The sequence below is a fragment of the Egretta garzetta genome, unplaced genomic scaffold (assembly GCF_000687185.1).
Source record: "Egretta garzetta isolate BGI_Z169 unplaced genomic scaffold, ASM68718v1 scaffold25, whole genome shotgun sequence".
Classification (NCBI taxonomy): Eukaryota; Metazoa; Chordata; class Aves; order Pelecaniformes; family Ardeidae; genus Egretta; species Egretta garzetta.
This window is the reverse complement of record NW_009259800.1, coordinates 2029287-2035798: the sequence shown is the minus strand read 5'-3', so window position 1 is coordinate 2035798 and position 6512 is coordinate 2029287.

The window sequence follows — 6512 nt, the reverse complement described above, 5'->3', positions numbered from 1 at the left end:
CAGGCAGTTGTAGAGGGCGATGAGGGCTCCCCTCAGACTCCTCTGCTCCAGACTAAAATCCCCAGCTCCCTCAGCTGCTCCTTGTAAGCCTTGTGCTCCAGACCCCTCACCAGCTTTGTGGCTCTCCTCTGGACATGCTCCAGCAATGCAACGTCTTTCTTGTGTGAGGGGCTTAGTGTTTGCATGATGTTTTGAGGATATGAAGTGCTGGGTAATATTATGTGTAGCCTAGCAAAAGTTTACTAACAAAAGGTCAGGTTGTTTTTATCCATTACCTCTTACTAGACAATAAAATGGCAACAAACTAGGCAGAATTATTGAAAATGTTGCTTTATGTGTTGGCCAAATGAATCACCTGAACAATCTCACTCCCTCATGGGAGCATTTTAAATGCCTCCGAGACCTAGGCTGAGCCTGGGAAAGGTGGCCAGCCCCCGTACTGCTAATTAGTGCTCCTGGTTTTTGGTAAGCCGTTAAATCCTTGGAAATGTCCCTGTGCAATTGATCTGAAAAAATTAAAAACATTCACTAGTTGTCTTAAAAAAATGCAAGAGAAATAGGAAAGAGATTCTCTTTCTTTCCGACTGCTGCTTTCACTTTTCTGTCCCTATGCCTACTTGGCTCAACATCTTCCCTTTGCTGGCCGTGCGTGGGAGAATCACTGAAGCTCCTTCTAATGCATATCACGGAGATATTCTGAACCAACATCAGAAGCTGTGAAATACGGCCCCATCAGACAAAAATGAGATTTGATAAAGACCTCTGCAGAGTGGCTATGTGACCTTGTCTACATTATTTTCCGTCAGTGAAGAATTTAGTTTATGAGGTGGGACTGAAGCAGTTCAGAGATGAGTGAGCACATCCAAGGCAAGTACCCTGTAATTCTAAATGTTGTTCATTGTGTTTGGGCAAACACCTGCGAGCGTTCGTTATTCAAAGGGGTTTTGGATTCTCCTAGTTGTTGTTAGCAGTACTGTCCTCCTGAAATGCGGAAGGGTTCATCTTCATGGATTCTTTTCCATTTTCCACTGTCTTGTGTTCTCACTTGCCCTGATGCAGCCCCAGTCTTAGTAGCTGCGCTGCTGCTGTGCTGCACCTCAGAGCCCTCAAGTTGCCCAGGCTCCAACCGGTAGCACGGTGCTGAGCAATGGAGAAGGAGCTAAAATCCCTGTTCCTGTCTCTTCTTTTTGTCTGTGAACTGGGCATTAGCAGCACTGAGCAGTCTGGAAAGAGAAAGGAGCAAAAAACCCCTAATTTCAAATAAATTAATAAAATATATTTTGTCCAGTCCATCCCTCATAGGCTTTAAATCATTATGGTTTTTTAAGCTACAGGGTCGTGCAAGTTGCAAGGTGTTTGCAAGAGTGTAGCATGCTCTATCTGTGTTGGGATCGCTATAGCTAATCCCCAAGCATTCAACTCTGATTTTATCTTTTTTTTTTTTTTTTTGTTATCAACTTCATTCTTTGGTCCAACTGGAGTATCAGTTCCATGCTCTTCCTTTAATGATCTGCTGTTCATTTGCTTCTCTGCGCAAATACTGTGCTCGGGATGCTGCCAGCCTTTAGCCTTGGCCATACTAATACATAATGCAGATGATAAAAGCCAGTGTAACAGAAAAGAGGTCCCAGGGAGAATACAAACCATGACAAAATAAGAAGGAAGCAGATGGTTAGGTATTAAACTGCAGTAATAAAATAACATCTGGCAGAATATCACACACACGCACTGATGCCCATCTGAAGAGTGCACTGATTTAAGTAATATGTTTCTCATTTTGGTGCAATTAACACCAAAATTTGCATAGCAAATAGTGGCAGAGCACACAGAAGCTTCTTTGGAAAAATACAGTCCAAATACGTCTTTTCTACAAGGAGACTGGCCGTAGCAGACACTGATGGCTTTCTATACTGTGGTGTAAAGCAATTAATGAGTCATACCTTCCTGCTGGCCAGAGAACCCATTATTCTGTTTACATGCAGCCTGGCAGATGTACTTGTTTGCAGGGCTGGAAATTAAAAGATAAAAGGGGAATAGCATTTGACCAAGTGGAATGTCGCTCCACCCCGTGCCGCAGAGAGACGGATGCTGGACAGACTAGGTAGGTCTCTCAAACCCTATGCAGGCAAAGCTGACTGCCTCGGATCCTCTCCCAAATTTCCCTTTGTGTCAGCCAGGGGTTTTTTTTAAACCTTGGGGCTGGGGTTTGCAAAGGAAGTTGGAGGGAAGCTGAAATCCCCGCCTGGTTTAACAAGTCATGCGGCAGCACCAAATACCCCGCAGCCAGCCAGGTTGTGTCTTTCACAAGCCTTGACCTGCCCACAAACCAAGCCTGGGGCCAGACAAGCCTGGTGAAAGAAAGTTTAATTTGTGTTGCTGAGCACATGGAGTGCTGAAGAAGGGATGCGCTGGGAAAGCTGCTGGTGGGAGCACTGGGGAGCTGCAGGGAGGCTGGGATGGAGCTGGCCATCAGCGCAGGCATCAGCACAGGGCTGGTTTGGGCTGTGGTCTCCCTGGGATGGGTCCCGCTGCCAGCCTGGGCCATTAGCTGGGGATAGAGCTGCTCCACGGTGGAGCTCTCAGGTCCCTTCACCACCACCTTTGATAACATCTTGACGACCAAATGCCCAGGAATATTGTGATGGGGAGGATGGAGGAGAGCTGTGTGAGGGCTCCCAGTGGGACCCTCCTGCTTTGGACACCCACTCAGCGGTGCCAGCTTTGGGGGCGAGCCTACAGCTGCCTGTTCATGGCACACTTCGCTGGACAGACGTATTTGCAGCTTGGAGATGGAGAGCTACTGCATCTCTTGGGTGCTGGAAGCTGTGTTTGGAACGCTTTGGGATTTTGCCTTAACCTCCCTGAGTAGCTTCAGCAGCAGCACAGGTTACTGTCCTGTGGAAGTAAATACCCGATAAAGCAGGCAACGGTTCATTCATCAAAAGCCCGTCAAAATAACAGCAGTTGTCGGGTATAAGGTTGCCAGTGTGATGTGCTGTGTGAAAGAGAAGATGCCCTGCACTCTGCTCCAGCAAAGGAAGCCCCAGATTTCTAGCTGCCAGGGGCTGGTCTGCACTGGAGCTTGGCGTGTGTTTCAGCATAAATGCCATTTCCATTTGGAAACTTCCAGTCTCACTTGGAACAGAAGCAACTTTGTTTTGGAATTCCCTGGGAAACAGAGTTTTGAAAAAGAAAAGAAACACGGGAGGAGCTTTGCCTCCGTATGCCTGCTTGTCCCCAGGAGTGCAGGAGGGGGAGGTGGGTGCCAAATATCTGCCCTCAGCTCTGCCCTGGCAAGAGAGGAAGAGCGCGGAACCCCGCTGGCACGGGGAAAGGCTTTGCCAAGTATCCAGAAAGGTTTGTCCACCTGAACTGGGCCTGGCTGCTGTAAAGTCACGTGCGTTGCATTTTCTCAGTGTAAATGGCCTTTGTGGTGCGGTCCCAGCGTGCCGCAGCTGGCGGCTGTTTTGCCTGCCTTTTGCAGAACGGCCAGGCTGGCCGAGCAGTGTGCTGTATTCCAGGGAAGGGAAAGTGTATGCCTTTCTGTTTTGCTGTGTTCAGTGAAAGGCCTGCTCTTGCTTCTTTTGAAAATGGTGACAATAGTCCCATTGATTTCCTTAGAAGAAAGGAGTGGGAACATGACTAAAGTTCTTCTTCTTACAGCAAAATGGAATAAAGGTGTGCTTTCAACACACCTGTGTTCCATTTCCTTCTGCTTTTTGTCTAGGGGTTATCTGCTGGAAGTCTGCATTGCCCTGTGCACAGGGAGATCCAGATTTTGACATGAGTCCCTGAATGCCATCATATTTTAAGTGAGAATGTAGTGATTTACTTCCACCAAGTACAGCGCTCAGGTCATGCGGTATCTACTTTCCTATGACAATCTTTACGAGCAGGAATAATAAGGATGCTCTTCTGGTGTATGTTTTTCTTAGAGCAGTAGCAGATCTAGGACACTAACAGAAAAAGCTGAGGGGTGTCTTGAAAGCTAGAAGGATATTTATGGGTGGAAAAGGTTATTTGTATTAACAGAAATGTGCACCACCGCAGCACCTCTGAGGAATAATAATTGGCAGAATTTTGCAGTTTTCAGGACTATTGCAAACAGCAATCTTTTTGCAGTAGTTAATTGTCTTGAAATCTGATTTCCAAAGGTAGCAGCCTTGATTTGGTTTGTTCTTTGCTGGCGATCCCCTGGGAGCGTGAGCTTCGGTCTCCAATAAATCAGGAGAGCAACATGCACTGTGGGCTGAGCCTCAGGCATGCTGGGAACCTCTCTCTCCTCCTCAGTGGGCTTTGGATGGAGCCTTTGATTCTAAAATGGGTATTATTAGAATAGCCTTAATTCTCTTTTCTAAGGAAATACTGCATTTAAGGCTGCAAAAAACCAGGGAATGGATGCCTGCTCTGCACTTTGCTTGCTCCTGCTCCCAGGCCACCTCCTCCCTCTGCCAGACTGCAGTCCTATGGGGATATGGCAACTCTGGTCTCCATGGACCAATGTTCACAGTTCAGGGTATCATGGTCCCACGTATTCCCAAACACACATGGCTGCACAGGCACCACCACTGAGAACAAGCCAATGTCCTGTCCGGAATAACTCTAACCAAATCTGTACAAGCGTATCTCTGACCTGGGGACCCCTGGAGTCAAGGAGCTCTTTTGGCTGCAAAATCTCATGCTAAGCACATAACCTTTACTTTTGCTGGAGTTCTGCTAGGTTTAAACACTCCACTCCAATGCAACATGGGGCTCTGATTGTGGCTGAGGAGCGGGCAGTGGGGTGAATGTGGAAACATTAGGAGAAAAATTGCCTGTTCCAGCTAGTTTTACTTTGATTTTGCATTTCCCTAGGTTACTTTCTGAAGATGGTTTAATTTCCTATGTGCTGCTTGTAGTTTGCTTATATTTCTTCTCTTCTGCCTCCCTCAATGACATCCTAGTGCCTGCCTTCTCAACAGTAATAATAATAATAGCTGCAATATATTTAATAGCTACCCACTGCCAGCCTCTCTCAGCCTTCTCCGCGGATTCCCCAAGGTACCAGATGCACAATGCATTTCCCAGCTAGAAATCAGACCTCGCTAGGATCTGTTCTCTTGAAAAAACTCCTTCCTGGCAAGGCTCCCCTGCTCTGTGGGAATTAGCGGTGTGTGCGGAGGCACCGGGAGATGTGGTTTCCTTTCTCTTTGTGGGTGTGAAGCACAAGGCTTGGAGCTACATCAACTGCTGCAGACAAATAAGGCCGCCCTTGCCACCCAAAGCAGTGCCAAAATTACCCATCCTCTCGGCAGAGGCACTGATGGGACGTTTCATCCCGTCCCCAGCCATCCAAGCCAGTGAGAAGCGGAGGTGCGGGGATGGAGGTGGGTGATACAAGAAACGGGAAAATGCAGAAACCAGCGTAGCAAGAGCCTGAATGAAGAAAATCTGTTAAAGCTTCCTATGGTGAACTCAACCCAACTAACCCAGGCCTACCAGAAGCACCTCGGTGTGGCCAACCTGAGCTTCCACAGGCCCTGGTCTGACCAGCTCCTGCTCTGTCTTAAAAAAATTGCTGGATGTGAGGGCCATGGGGGGATTGCCTTTGCCTTAAATTTTAATCTCTTCATGAAGAAGTAGCTAATTTCATTATTCATTTATTTGGCTTTATATACAAGCAAAGAATGATTTAAAGCAATTTGCTCATATGAATTTCTGCACCTTCTGGTGTCCTTCAGGACAGGCTTCTTTTACAGAGGAGAAACTCATCAGATGACTCGCTGAAGGTTTAATAAAAAAAAAAAGGGAAAGAAAAGGCTATGGCAGAGCTGGGAAATGAACCCAGGAATGTTGACTTTGAACTACATGAAACCAGTTGCGCTATAGTAGCATGCTCGGTACTTCTGCTTGGTTTTCAGCCACAGCTTTAAAGTTTGGCCAACAAAGTTAAGAAGTCAGGAGGGGGGTAATTTTTATTCTTCAGATGAGGAGACTGAGAAATCTAAAAGCCCGGTGCTCACAATAACTTATTATTGCTCTTTATTTGATGGAGTGACTCATAAAGCGCATAGCTTCAGGAGCAAGTTTGGGGAGAGCTATAGCTGAAAACACAGCCAGCTGTAAAAAGCTAGCCATTTCCTACACAGTATCTACTTCAAAAGAATAAAATAGATGTCTCCTTTTTTTCTATCCAAAAAGTCACTGTAGAAGCAGCTTTCTTTTGTTATCTCCCAATAAATGTGTCTCTGTAATAGTGGAATTTACTGCTGGGGGTGTGTGTTTCTCACCACTGCTTCCCCTTACAAAGGAGCTAATCTATCTTGCGCTGGGAGACGGCAAATGATGTCATGTTTCCTGTATTTCAGCCTACTTTCCAGCTGCTGCAGAAAGGCAGGGCTATAGGTAAACATTTCGCTCGGCCAGGGCAGAGCGGGAGCTGCCTGCTTCTGGCCAGGATGGGCTTGTGTGGGGTTCGTGCTCTGGGAGCAGACGGACGGGCACAGCATTTCTACGTGATGCCTGGCTTGGCT